Consider the following 14500-nt stretch of genomic DNA (forward strand, 5'->3'; position numbering starts at 1 on the left):
AGGGCACAGTGTGAGTTTCCTCTGCGACAGGCTGCAGCAGCTCTGCCTCTCAGAATAGCTGCCTCTCTCTGCAGAGAGCTGAGTTCTCAGGGATTTAAAGGTATAGCTTACAGGGGAGGAAAAGGCAGAGTAGTTATGAAATTATGTGTAACATAGAGGGGTGACAGCTGTGAATTCCTCCCCGGCCAGTGCCCCTGCTCCATTCCCTAAAGCCATTGCCCTACAATGTCTGCTAGGTGAGGCTAGAAACGAATAGCTGTGAGCAGCCCAAAGCCAATGCTTCCAAGCTACTCCCTACAGTGACTCCTGCTAGCAGAGTCTGGGACTGCAGTAGCTGTGGATTCCTGCAGAGCTGGTGCTCAGACACTATTTAATAAAGTGCTTCTGCAGGCAGGAAAGGATTAAAGCAGCGGTGAGCTATTTGCTCACTGTCCTGCAAAGTTCCCTAGAGAAAAAAGTCTTTTACTGAGAAAGACTGGGACTGAATTAAGTGCAAATTCCTACACAGCCAGTGTTTTCAGAATACTGCAGGGAAACATTGACTTGGGGTGCTGATTGTACCATGATTTTGCTGCAGCAATTCATGGGATATTTGTGCCTATTCCTTCCCTACAAGGAATACTAATGGCAGCAAAACTCAGCAGGACGTATCAGCAGAGGAGGAGGAGGATGGCTCCAGGTATTTAGGTACTGTGCATAAGCAAGGATTGCTGAGAACTATTTGAGCAATGGAAGCACATTCCTGCACACAGCATCTGCCATTGATCTCTCCTGTGTCCCACTGAGGTGGCTTGTCAAAGCCCCGTTTAATTCTCCTGTACAGCCATTTCTCACAAAGAGCAGAAAAACACAATGACAACAAGTGGTGTTGCCCCCGGAAGAGTGGGGGTTCTACCCCAGCATACTCCAGAAGGTGTGCTTGTGTACACACACACACACACTGAACACTCCCAAGCATCTGACAGCAATTCCTCAGAAGAATAAGGGGAAAAAAATTTTACACACTAGAAAATTATTAAACAAATAGCCAACCACACAGTAACAAAAGGAGTTGGGGGAAGGAAAGCAGAAGAAAACAGTGAGCCAGTTACCTTAAGGGAGGAGCTGTCAAGGATCTGGTTGGAGGGAAATGTGAAGGCAGTCGGGAAAGGTACTGGCTATTTAAAGTGTGGAAGAAAAATTCTGCAGTGGTGCAATTCTACACTTTGCCCAACCCACATTCCTTCCCCCACTCCTCCAAGGCTGGACAACAATCTACACATGACTGATTTTATGGCCATTGCAAAAGGGGCTCTCTCCCCAGTCCATGTGAGTGTCTTACTTTCTCCTTGTGTGGGTGGGTGGACTGGCTCCATGTGTACCTCTACCTTGCTTTGCCTGTCAGTCTCTCACCCTGTGTCTACTTCTGTCCCTCTGTCTCTCATTGTTTGTTTCTCCCCCTCTCTATCTACTTCTCTTCCTCTTTCCCTCTGTTACTCATTCTGTGTCTCTCTTCCCTCAGTTCAAGGGACAAAAAATGAAAAATTCACACATGCCTGTCAAGGCCATACCAGAGGCAAGTTCTCGTTCCAGGCTGCATCAGAAACAGGTAAGACCAGAACCTAACTTACAGTGAATTTTCACTGCTGTCTCTATAACACAGATTTAAGCCTTCCCTTGGAATGCTAGTGAATGAGCACAGCACGTGCGCAAACCCCAGTGACCTCTCTGCATGGATTTACCTCCTAATGATGGGGGAAAGTGTGGGGCAAATTTTTAAATCTCCATTATGGATTATTACACCGTAATTATTTCACAAGCAGGATATTAAGATGGCAGGAGGAGGAGGCAGGCTCCAATGGTGGGAGTACATTCCACTAATCAATGGTGGGAGTACATTCCACTAATCTCTGCCCCACCCCTTTCTCAGGCCAATGAGCTCTTACTTAGGTGTGTCTTCCAATAATACGTCATTGGTGTCTCGCAAGAGAGAGGAAGGCATAGCTACAGAACTAGTGAACTGCCACAGATCTCACTTTTAATGGGTGAGACATTAGGGAATATCCCAGTGAGAAATACAATCTAACAATGAGGAGTGTAGTGGTTAAGTAATTTGGACAATGATACAGTGGATTAAAAGGGGGCAAAATTATAGGTTGCATCTGCTACAGACCCGCCCAGGACAAAAAAAGATGGATTATGGAAAATTTCCTGGAAGTTCTTGAAACCACTGTATATTGTACTCACAAGGGACTTAGCTACCCAGACATGTATTGGATAATCAGCGTAAATATGCAAAGATGTTCCCAAGTTACAAAGACAACAACTTTATGATCTAGAAAGTAGAGCTCCAGGCAGAAGAGAAGCCAGTTGGGAGGAACAGTGGAGGACAACTGGGAAGTCCATTACCAGTCATAACAAACTATTCAACTTGAGCCAAGTCAGGTAAGAATGCACAGAATGCAGCAGAATAAAGGAAAGCACATTTTCAGGAATTAAAGTATTGAATGAGCACAATGCAATGAGAAGAGGTATTAAAATCCACAAGCACAGAAGAAGGCTGGAGAAGACTAAAACATAACATAATTAAGGTACACCACAGAGTTCTTCTGGGAAAAGAACAAGCAGTCAGTATAATTCAGGTACTAATTCAATAGATCTGAGGATTTAAAAAAAAAAAAGCTCATTGTTGGAAATAGAAGGAAAGAACAAATACCTTTTCCTCATAAGCCTTAATTGATTCTGAGAGTTCAACAACATATTTAAATGAGTTATACCAGCCAAAGGAGTTATGGGAATGAGAAGGGCTTTGAAACAATATGTTGGGATAAAAAAGGTCTGTAGGGAAAAGAGTGGAAAGGGATGAACTCAGAATGGTTGAGATACAGAATGTTTAAAAATGTCTTCAATAAGAAGAATGAATAAAAGAGGTTCAAACAATCAGAAATATGACGGAAATAACATCATAAAAAGCAGGTAAAGGAATACTGGAAAATACAAACATAGAATAAGTGTGTTTGGACAATATGCGTCCCAGCTTAAGAGACTTATTTAGTTATCAAATTTACCAAGATACTGATACATTTTAAAATAAAGGAAAAGTGGGGAGATACCAGAGAACCAGGGAAAAGCAAATGCGGTACCAATCCACAAAGAAAGGAAAGAGAAGGGATCCTGCAGCTTTGACATGGGAGATACCACAATGAGAGGTTGTATCTCCCAAGATAATCTTGGTTGAGCCAGGTTATGTTGTATAGATTATAGTAGACTGACGTCCAATGGGTACATAGGTGCTGTAGTGACAATTCAGTAGGCAGTGCTCTCCCATCTGAGTAACTATTAAACCAATGCCCCATCACGGTATTAGGGGGACTGTGTTACTTGTGATATTGCCTATCAAAGTCTGACCACATATAGATATTAAATATCCCATAGAACTCTCTGTAGGATTAAGGTTGTTTGCCCTGATGTCTGAGCAAATTCCATCTCAAATAATTATTCTATTTAAATTCCTCCTGCCATTTCAAGTGGACACGGTATCCTCTGCTTCCTGTCATGCAGAATTGCTGTGTGCTTTTAAACAGCTACCCCATTTCATCTCAGAAGTAGCTCATTTCAGTGGTGAGTGAAACTGACTACCTCACAGGACTATTGTGAAGCTTAATTATTCAGTGGCTTCTATTCTATACAGATTCTTATACCATAGTATCTGAGCAACTTCCAGAGGTGCATTAAGTGACATGACTAAAACCTATCACACGTGATTCATTCGCTCTCATCCTCTCCCCAGGGGGAGAATTGTGTGCACAGCAGAGAATTTTGGTTCAATAGGGGGGTTGTTTTGGGGACAAAAAGATGTTGTGGGGTTTTTTATTCTTCTCTACAGTCACAGATCAAGTCTGATCCAGGAGTAGAGCCGAGATACCTGTCTGCCAGGCACCTGCTTTAGGCCTAAGACTAATGTCCCCTCTTTATAAACTTAGGTTGATTTTATTACTCCTCATTCCATTTACCTGAAAGTGTTTACAAAGATTTTCTCTTAAATCTGTTCCATTAGCAATTGAAGTTACATTGATTGGGTGGTAACTGTCAGCATAACAACAAACAATAGCTTGCACATCTATAGTAAGTTTCAGAGTGGAGGGAGTCAAAGTGCTTCATAAACACTAAGGGCCGGGTTTGCAGAAGGGCTGCGCACCCACCACTCAAAGTGAAGTCTATAGGACAAGCATACATGAGCACAGGGCACCCGGCTTGCTAACTGCGTGCAAAGAAAGAAAGAAAGTCTTCATAACTAGTTGCAGGGAAGTCTCTAGCAGGGTGTCACAGGAATCACAGTTAGGTCTGGCCTAATGTCACATTTTCATTAAATGGGTAAGAGAGGGAATAGTTTATTCATTTGTTTTCTAAAGGACCCATCCATCTCCAGGCATCTAAGGTGCTGTATAAAATTAAAGTATGGGTGAATCAAAGCCAGTTACTCAAATGAAACTGCAAAAGGAAAAGAAACCTTAGAGTTGTTTTCTGGGCAAGGCATAGCGACATGAGTTCCCCTCAGCGTCTGCTAGATGACGTAGGTGCATCCTTTGTGTAGGAGAGTGGGATTTTCAAAAGTGCCTCAGAAACACAAGTCCTAGCTACTTTCAGCTCTTATGCTCCTTTATCACTCAGATGTTTTCGAAAAGTTTAACCTGTGTTGCCAGAAAAGTGGTTGACGCACAATCTGTTGTTGGTTAGAAATTCCTGGAATAACGAAATTGTTCGCTGTATTTTGCATTTGCTCTGTCCTAATTACAATCTATAACATTTGGACAAGGAGAGTTGCTACTCTCCCATTCCCACCTCTCCTCTGCAGTTCTGTCCCACTAATTATCAATGTTTTTCATGTGTTTCAGAATTATATATTCATGCAGTTACTGCAGGAGACTTCCCAGATGCCAGGACCAAAATTTGCATTAAAACAATTTGGGAACTGAAAGCCAGGGTAAATGTTATCCATTTCCACTTACCTGATAACCAACAGAATACTGGTCATTTCAGTTTTTCAAACTCTGCTAGGCCTTAATTGAGTGTGTTTGTAGAAAGAGGTAGTAGAAATGTTGCCTATATGTACAGATGGGGGATAATATACTGACCAATATCCTGCCAGGTTATAGGAACTTGCTTAAAATCAGAAAGGCTAAGACAAAATGAATTATACCTAGACAAGGGCATAAAAGGCAAAAAGTAGTTGTTCTACAAATACATTAGGTGCAAGAGAAAGACGAAGGAAAGTGTAGGTCCTCTACTTAAGCGGGGAAGGAGAGCCAATAACGGACAACATCAAGATGAGAGATATTTAATGCCTATTTTGCTTTAGTCTTCACTAAAAAGGTTAATTGTGACCAGATGTTTAACACAATTAATATTAACAAGAGGGAAGGAACACAAGCCAGAAAAAGAAAAGAACAAGCTACAGAATATTTAGATAAGATGGATGTATTCAAGTCATCAGGGCCTCACAAAATTTACCCTGTGGTACTTAAGGAACTAGCTAAAGCAATCTCAGAACCATAAGCAATTATCTTCAAGAACTCGTGGAGAATATGCTAGGTCCCAGAGGACTGGAGAAGAGCAAACACAATACCTATCTTTTTTTAAATGAGAACAAAGAGGACTCAGGGAATTATAGACCAATCAGCCTCTCTTTAACTGGAAAGATACTGGAACAAATTATTAAACAATCAATTTGTAAGCATCTAGAGGATAATGGAGTGATAAGTAATGGATCTGTCAAGAACAAAGCATGCCAAACCAACCTAATTTCCTCCTTTGACAGGGTTACTGGCCTAGTGAATGGGGGGAAAGAAGTTGACATGATGTATTTTAGTAAGACTTTTGACAGTCCTACATGACGTTCTCATAAGCAAACTATGGAAAATGTGATCTACATGAAGTAGCTATAAAGATGGAGGTTGGACTAGACTGGGAGTTGGACTAGATGGCCTCCTGAGGTCCCTTCCAACCCTGCTAGTCTATGATTCTATGGATGCACAACTGGTTAAAAACAGTACTCAGAGTAGTTATCCATAGTTCACCATCAAAGTGGAAGGTCATATCTGTTGGAGTCTCACAGGGGTCCCTTTCCTGGGTCCAATACTATTCACTATTTTCATTAAATTATTTGGATAATGGAGAGAAGACTATTCTTATAAAATTAGCAGATAACTGCAAGCTGGGAGGGACTGCAAGCACTTTGGAGAACAGGATTAGAATTCAATGTGTCCTTGATGAGTTGATCTGAAATCAATAAGATGAAATTTAATAAAGTCATGTGCAAAGTATTCCACTTAGGAAGGACAAATCAAATGCACAAATAGAAAATGGGGAATAACTGGCTAGGCAGCCTACCACTGAAAACCATTTGGGGATTATAGTGGACCACAAACTAACTATGAGTCAACAACGTGATGCAGTTGCAACAAAGGCAAATCTCAATCTGGGCTATATTAACAGTAGTGTCATATCTAAGATACAGGAGGTAATTGTCTCAACTCTAGTTGGCACTGGTGAGGTCTCAGACAGAATATTTTGTCCAATTTTGGGTGCCTGACTTTAAGAAAGATGCAGACAAAGTGGAGAAAGCCCAGTGGAGAGCAACAAAAATGATAAATGGTTTAGAAACCCTGACCTATACAAAAAAGGTAAAAAAAAACTGGGCATGTTTAGTCTTGAGAAGACTGAAGAGAAACCTGAAAACAGTCTTCAAATATGGTAAGGGCTGTTAAAGAGAGGACAGTCATCAATTGTTGTGTGTGTCTAATAAAGGTAAAACAGGAAATAGTGGGCTTAAACTGCAGCAAGGGAGATTTAGATTAGTTATTAGGAAAAACTTTCTAACTACAAGGATAAAGTACTGGAACAGGCTTCCAAGGGAGTTTGTGGAATCCCCATCTCTGGGAGATTTTAAGAACGAGATAGACAAAGACACTTGTCAGAGATGGTCTAGGTGTACTTGGTCCTGCCTCAGCTCAGGGGGCTGGACTAGATGATCTTTGGAGGTCCCTTCCAATCCTCAATTTCTATGATTCTATGTCAGACTTGAGACCAACTGATGGAGGAAGCAGCCATAACAAGCATATGTGAGTGATTCCTGCTTGAACCAGGACTAAATTTACAGAAAGGCATCCTTATTGCTAGCCAGATTTGAGTTTACCATGGCAGAGGCTTAGGGCTTGGCTACACTGGAGAGTTGCAGCACTGATGGTGGCTTTACAGCGCTGCAGCTCACTCACCATCCACACTTGTAAGGCACATACAGTGCTGTATCTCCCTAGCTACAGCGCTGGCTGTACTCCACCTCTGCCTGGGGAATAACGACTGCAGCGCTGGAGTGCCAGTGTAAACAGTGATTAATCTTACTACGCTGTAACTGACCTCCAGAATTTTCCCATAATGCTTTTAACTAAAGAACTCTCTTTGTTTGGTTATGATGCCTCTTTGTTTTGTTGTGAACTCGGGGCTCCCGGAGCTGCTTATCTAAAAAACAAACACAGCTACTGTTTGCTGTGAATGAGGCAGGCAGGGGGATGAATGTCCACAGCTAGTGTTTGCTTGAGGAGAGAAACAGCACGGGGGGGAGGGGGAGGAAGGGAGTCCGTAGGAGCAGCTGCTTATCTGGTCTGAAAGCTATTTGCATTTAAGAGTGTGGGGGAAAGGGGTCGGAATTTGCAAGGCAGGGAGCTGACACAGTATTGGCTCCAAAAATCCACTCTCTCTCTCTCTCCCCCACACTCTCTGTCACACTCCACCCCACCCCCCTCTTTTGAAAAGCACATTGCAGCCACTTGAACGCTGGGATAGCTGCCCATAATGCACCACTCCCAACACCGCTGCAAATGCGGCCATACTGCAGCACTGGTAGCTGTCAGTGTGGCCACACTCCAGCGCTTTCCCTACACAGCTGTATGAAGACAGCTTTAACTCCCAGCACTGCACATCTGCAAGTGTAGCCAAACCCTTAATTGCTCAGGAGCATACAGACCAGGTAGAGGCAGTTAATTCTGTAGGAGTTACTAGTGTAAAAGATCAAAGGATCAAATGGAAGGAGCCACCTTCCTTGTGAGCATTTGTCTTTATAATTATGTGAACTACCAGAATTCTGAGCCAAAGAGAAACAGAATTTCCACACTGGAGTGCTGCAAAAACCAGGGGCCTTGCCCCACACTTTTGGTCTGGAGACCATGCTGTGTACACAGGAGATAAACAGTGATCGCCAGAGCTCACTGGCCAATATGAACCCAGACCAGAACGCATTGCAGGGAAATTGTCTATTCTATCCGTGGTGAGTACAGAACCAGACAGCCTGCTGCTGAGAATATTCCTGATGGATCAGGTGATTTCTGTGTGTTCTGAGCTGGGTGAATATATCCCCATTGTCTCCAGTCTGAGGCCAGGATTACAGCACACTGGTGAGAATATTCTCTGTGTGAGCAGTGTGAACTTAAAATCAACGTTCATGTTGTACCCAGTGTGGGCACAGAACCAGAGTCAACTGCTGAGAAAAGCTTCTCTATCCCATTTGGGAACCAGACCAAGAACACAGTGATCTTTGTGTACATGCTCATGTGAGTGCAGCATCAAAACTGGGTTTTAAAAGAGTGCGCAAGTGTGTATTGTACATGGGAGAAGCAGTTCATGACAGTGTACATGAGAGAGAACAGGACTCACCAGAGCTTGCATGTGGGCAGGAAGTAAACAGAGTGCACACACACAATTGTAATACTCTATATTCTACCTTTGCTTTGATTTCCACTTAGTATTGTGTTGATCCCCCACTAGAACACCAGCCTCGTCCTCACACCAGCACTTTCATCAGCTCCTCCCTACTCCTGCCTTCTCCCTCCATCAGCTAGATACCCCTAGAATCCTTGCTAGTCCCACTTCTACACAAACCGGTAACCTGAATCAGCAAGGCTCTATGGCAAGATGTGTGAGCAGTAGCCAGTGTATGCCTCCCAGTCCCCCTGCAGTCAGACACCTCACCGCATGAACATGGACAGGGCAATGTTTGTAAAGTTTCCATAAAAGACAATTAACTCAGATAATGAATAGTTAACTATTGATGGTGAACCAGAGAGAGTATGCCTCACACCAAATGTGGGGATTGTGTGCCATGGGAGGAGGTCACTGTTTGGGGTGAGTGGTGGTAGCACTACAGTGTAAAGGTGGTCCCCCCAGTGCTGGTTAAGAACTGGGCATATGCAAAAATCACCTGATCGCTTTTTTTTTTAAAAGGTAAGAAATGTGACCATCTATTGCAATAGGGACACGCCTTTCTTCTTATGTTCTGTTCATCTACTCTTCTAGACATCGGGATTAAACAAAGGCAAAGACTACAATTGAGAACTGGGCTGTTTACAATAAGAACTAGAGCACAACCATCAACTGGGTGTTCACCTTCCCACCTGTGAAAGGGAACTGAAGAGTTCTAGGATGACCGTATCTCAAACAGTTGGGTTTCCACCTATTCTCCTGCTTCTTCCACACAAAGCCTGCAATCAAGCCCCAAAAGACTGTAACAAAGATGCACAGACAGGGCAGGAAGTAGTAAGTTATTTTAAAATGTTTGTTCAGACTCATTTACAGACGCTTGAAAAATGTTCATCGTTAAGTCAGAGGATTTACTGAACGAACAGAAAACTGCCCCAACTACAGCTGTTTAACACAGAATTCCCATCCCACCAGAAAATCCAATATTTTGACATTTGTTTTCTTGCTGAAACTCAATAAAAAGTCAAAATATGAAAAGTCTTCATGGAAAGAAACATTCCAACATTGTGGAAATGTCAAAATGAAAAAAAAATGACATTTCAAAATTTGAATTAGAAAGTAAAAAGTTTCCAATATCCCCTCAAAAAAATTTTCATCAAAACATTTTCCTGTGAAAATTGTTTAATTTTGACAAACCCCACTAGTTAGTTGGGCAAAATTGTAGATAAAAATAAAACAAAAAACTTTGACCGATCTGGCACTGAGAAGATGACAACAGGATCCTGGGGCTGCCAGCGGAACACAGATAGGAGCACAGTGATCCATGCTTGGTGCAGTGTCAGCAGAGATTTCAAAGGGGAGTTACTGAGCTTGGTCTTGTCACATCCATCCCTGTCAGGTTCATCAGCGGTTCAGTGCAACCCCTGCATACATCAACTTCCAGCTGCTTCTTGTCAGGAACATTTTGTCTCTACTATTTTGATCTGACATTTGATTCCAGCTCAAGGAACAGAGATGGGAGGATGGAATAAAAGGGGAACCGGGTACATCTCCTCTAACGTACAGTCTGTCTGGTCTCTTGTGCATGAGAATACTGCAATAGGTGCAGAAAGTAAAAACTCCCCTCACATGCAAAGTGTGTGCTGCCAATGCTGAACACTCTGTACTGATTCGATATTTGATAAGACAAAGCACACAGGTGTTACCAACGCACAAGAGAAACACAGATTCCTAAGGGATCATCAGAGGTAGGATGGATCTGTCCAGGACCAGGTGGTGCACTATGTCTTGGGTTTGATGCCACACTCATTTGTAATTCCAATCTATTCCTGAGCCAGGGATAGCTTCCTACATAGTACTGTGCCATCTCTCTTTTCTCCCAGGGTTAGGCAGTGTTTCCTCAACACTTTTAGGTGAAAAGTCTTTTATGGTACCTGATAATTTCAGGAAGCCTCTCTCTTCCCACCTGCTTGTATATCATTCAGAAAGTGGTAAGTACAGGGAGTACAGAAAGTACAGCGCCTGAGAGAGAGGAGCCTCAGCAGGGATCAGGATGGTGTCATAAGGGAGACAAAATAATCCACTCCAATTTACAGGGGAGATGGCAGTGAAATTCTGGGACCAGCGTGTGCAATAGACAGAACTGTCACCAGAAAACCATGTGCAGCAAAGCACATGTGGTTGGAGAGACACTTTCATTTCAATTATATATTAAAATACTTGCCTTCAGTCAGATGGTGCCATGATGCCACTAAACATTACTGTGGAGGAGACTCCGTCTTTGAATTTCTGGCAAGCGGGGGATGGAGCTCTGAGTCAAATGAGTGTCAGTCTCTAGACACTGCTGGAGGTGCAGCTTGACTCAGTCTGCCACGGACAGGAGGTGCAATTTGCACAGCAGCTGTGGAAGATACTGCTGCTTGCTTTCCTCAGCCACATAGCAAACCACAATCATGCAACCATTATCATACTCAGGCACAAGGAGGTAAAGGACGGAGGAGTAAAAAAAACCACTGAGCCAGCCAAGCCTTTGAGTATTGGCATTCACCCTAACTGGGATCAAGGGAGACAGGAGAGACTTTGATTCTGTTATTTACCTGGGACCCCTGCATAACATTGTCTTTGATGAAGCGCAAAAGAGCAAACGACACACCTCTACATCCCAGAACGTGCTGTTGCAGCAGGGACTCTGCTGACAACCCAGAGACCGCACCTGTATCTATCAGTTCCTCTCTTACGAAGGGCAAGATGCCAGTTTCACTTAAGGAAGCTGCTGCATGGTCTTCGCTCATGAAACTAACACAACACTATTTGGCTAACTCTTGTCCAGTATCCAATCTTACATTCCTGGTTAAAAGTTATTGAGAAGGCTGTGCTGAGACAACTCCCAGAGTACCTTAAGTGCCTCAGATCTCCTTAACTCTTGTCAGTCTGGATATAGGACAGCAATTGCACAGGTGCCATTGGTTGATCACCTCCTGGCAATGGATGAAGATCATGTGTTCACTCTGACATTAGAACTATCAGCTGCCATGATACCAATGACCATGAGGTGTCATTGCATCACCTGTGGACTGCACCAGCAATTGATAGGGCTGCTCTTGGGCAGCTCCATTCCTCCCCAACCAAGTGTTCCCAGAAGTTGGCATGAGCCACTTGTCCTGAATCAATGTTCTGTCCCCCTTAGAGTGCTGTTATTTGGAGTTTAGCAGGGTTCCATCTCATCCCCACTCCACTCCTGTTTAACGTGCATATATGGCCTTTAAGAGGGTTAGTGAGGAAGTATGGGATGCAGAATGATCAGTGTACTGACAACACCCAGCTCTTGTTCTCTACCATGCCTGATTCTGCCAGTGCTGTTGAGCACCCGGTCATGCTTGGAGATTGGGGCTTGGAAGAGAGGCAAGCTGTTTAAAACTCAGTCTGGATATGGCTGAAGTGAAGTTCATAGGCAAATGGAAGTAGTGAGTAGATGTGACACTGATTTCTCACACCCCACTGGAAGGATGTGTCTACCATCAGTCACTCTCATTCACGTTCTGGGACTAGCGTTGGAGCTCCAGCTACCGTCAGTTGACCATGGAACAGCTGTGCCTCATAATGCTTTATTCATGTGTCTGGGAACAGGACCCTGCACTCTATTTACTGTGATTTGTGCCTTTCTCCAGTGCAGATGGCTGACCATTGATGTCCTATCAAGGCACACCACTTACCAGGCAGGCCACTACCTTCTACATCAGTTTTAGTTTCCAAGTTGAGTTAAAGTGCAGCCCCATGTACAGGGCATTGCACTAATCCAATCTTGATGAGACAAGTACTGCTTTGCTCTATGAAGTTCTAAGAGGCTGGAGGGGGGTCCTATCCTCTTCAGAAATGGCCTCCCCCCCCACCTTTACAGGAAATATTGCCACAGCTGCAGTCCAGTGGAGGCACTCAACTTGGCGTTCCCACCAACCTATGGTACACATTCACTGAGAGTCCTTCAGCTTCGGAACCACTTCTCCACCTTGCACTGCAACAACTGAGTGTTGATTTTCAGGGCCTGCCTTTTTACCCAGGCCTTTAAGAGAGGAAAGGAACATTTTAGTATTGGAGTTGAATTTTTATTGAAGATTGCTGGGGGCTCACTGAACTAGCCCTCATTTCAAAAGGCACCCAGAGTAAGAGACATCTTTTTATACGTCTCATTAGATATACAGATAGCTGTTTCCTCATTTGTATGTCTGCTGTTCATTTCTTTGCCTTTGGCATGTGACTTTACATTTATTTGTACTGAAACATCTCTCTGCATGAGATTCGCTGTTTTGAATCTCAAGTCATTGTGCAGTTTCCAGCTGCCATACTGCATTTGTTATCCTCCTGCTCTGGCATGATTAGAGTTTGATAAGGGTTGAATTTATTCTCTCTCAGTGTTGACTGTGCTTGCACCAAGCAGGGATCATGTTGGGGCTGGGGTGGGGGTGGGTGGTCTGAGTATGTTCCTATGATTGTAGGAAAGTAGGTATTGAGGGAGATTGCAATCTTTACCATTTTCATTTGCTTTTCTAAATAAAGAAGCCTTAACTCTTCATAACAAAACAGCCAAAGCTTCTCAGCCTTTTTCAGCCTTCACACCATTTTCCCCCAAACACATTATAAAACTGATGATTTTTAAAATTGCTTCATTTTCTCAATTAGAACATGGAAGATGAGTGAACTTGTCTGCAAGAGCTGAAGACTAGGAACACCCAAATCACTACACACATGGAAGGAGAAACCAGCAACTCTTAGGTTTCTTTGGTCTTCCTACTGTCCATTTTTTAGCAACCTTTGTTTTATTAACTTACCTGGTGACGAGATGATTCTACCATAGCCACAATTAGCAAAGTAGACCCTTACTCTAGGGAAGAAAACTACTTGTGTCAGTGGACAAAAGGTTTGGACATTTTCTAGTTTAATAGAGCAGGGGAAAAACCTAGGGCAAGAGCTGACTAGATGACTCTGTCCAGGTTAATTTGTAACAACTTCTCTGTGTAAACAGCTGTGTACGCAAGGATTACCCACCATTAAGGCTGCACCAGCTAGAGCAAGTTGGTACATGCAGTATGTCTTATCATCTGGGTCAAGTGTTCGTGTTTACTAGTCCACATTAGCTGAAGGTGCAGCAGCATCTTTCGGACCTTGAATCTGCCATTTGGAGTTTCCTATACTCCTTGCTGCATTCTAGCAGCCATTTTATCTTATCTGCCCCAGTGTACCATAATGGGGAATGCCGGCCAGGAAATAGCTTTTTGCAGTATCAGTTCTATTAACCCTTCAGGGTCCATCATTCTCCTGTTCACCTAATGTCTCAAGTTCTTTTGTGAATGCTAGAAACACTTATGCAGTCTTCACTGTAATCTTGTGGTTAGACAGGAGAATGAGAGATCAGTCCTCATTTCTATTCCGTCACTTTGAGACCATAGTCAAGTCAACTTAACTTCACTCTGCATCAGTGCTCCTATCTATAATAATGGGCGTAATAGACAACTATCTCAGAAAGCTGTTGAGAGCCTTGGCAACTCAGGCTGGGCTCTCATAACTAAGCAGATTCGGGCTGTCAACATTTAGGTGAGACCTCTGAAGACGACTTAACTGTTGCAAGAAACTGTACTTGTAGTTCAACAGATGGCTTTTTCTCTCTGTTAGTGCAGAACCAATGCCTAGCATTAGGGGGCTATACAGTGCTGGAGGTACAGTCTTTGGACGAGAGCTACAACCAAAGCCCTGCCCATTTTTTATTTCTAAAGAT

The 14500-nt window shown here is 43.2% G+C and overlaps 1 protein-coding gene across 2 annotated transcripts in view; it reads right to left on the reverse strand.

Moving 5' to 3' along the window:
- The window catches only part of LOC123351545 (sodium- and chloride-dependent GABA transporter 2), a 503805-nt gene extending 492105 nt beyond the window's left edge, over positions 1-11700 (reverse strand). For both annotated transcript variants that reach the window (XM_044990959.1, XM_044990950.1), the window contains exon 1: positions 11627-11700. The gene's annotated coding sequence lies outside the window, so the exon portion shown is untranslated. The remainder of the gene's footprint in view (positions 1-11626) is intronic.
- Positions 11701-14500: the final 2800 nt, after the last annotated feature.

This window comes from Mauremys mutica, chromosome 1, assembly GCF_020497125.1.
Source record: "Mauremys mutica isolate MM-2020 ecotype Southern chromosome 1, ASM2049712v1, whole genome shotgun sequence".
Lineage (NCBI taxonomy): Eukaryota > Metazoa > Chordata > Testudines > Geoemydidae > Mauremys > Mauremys mutica.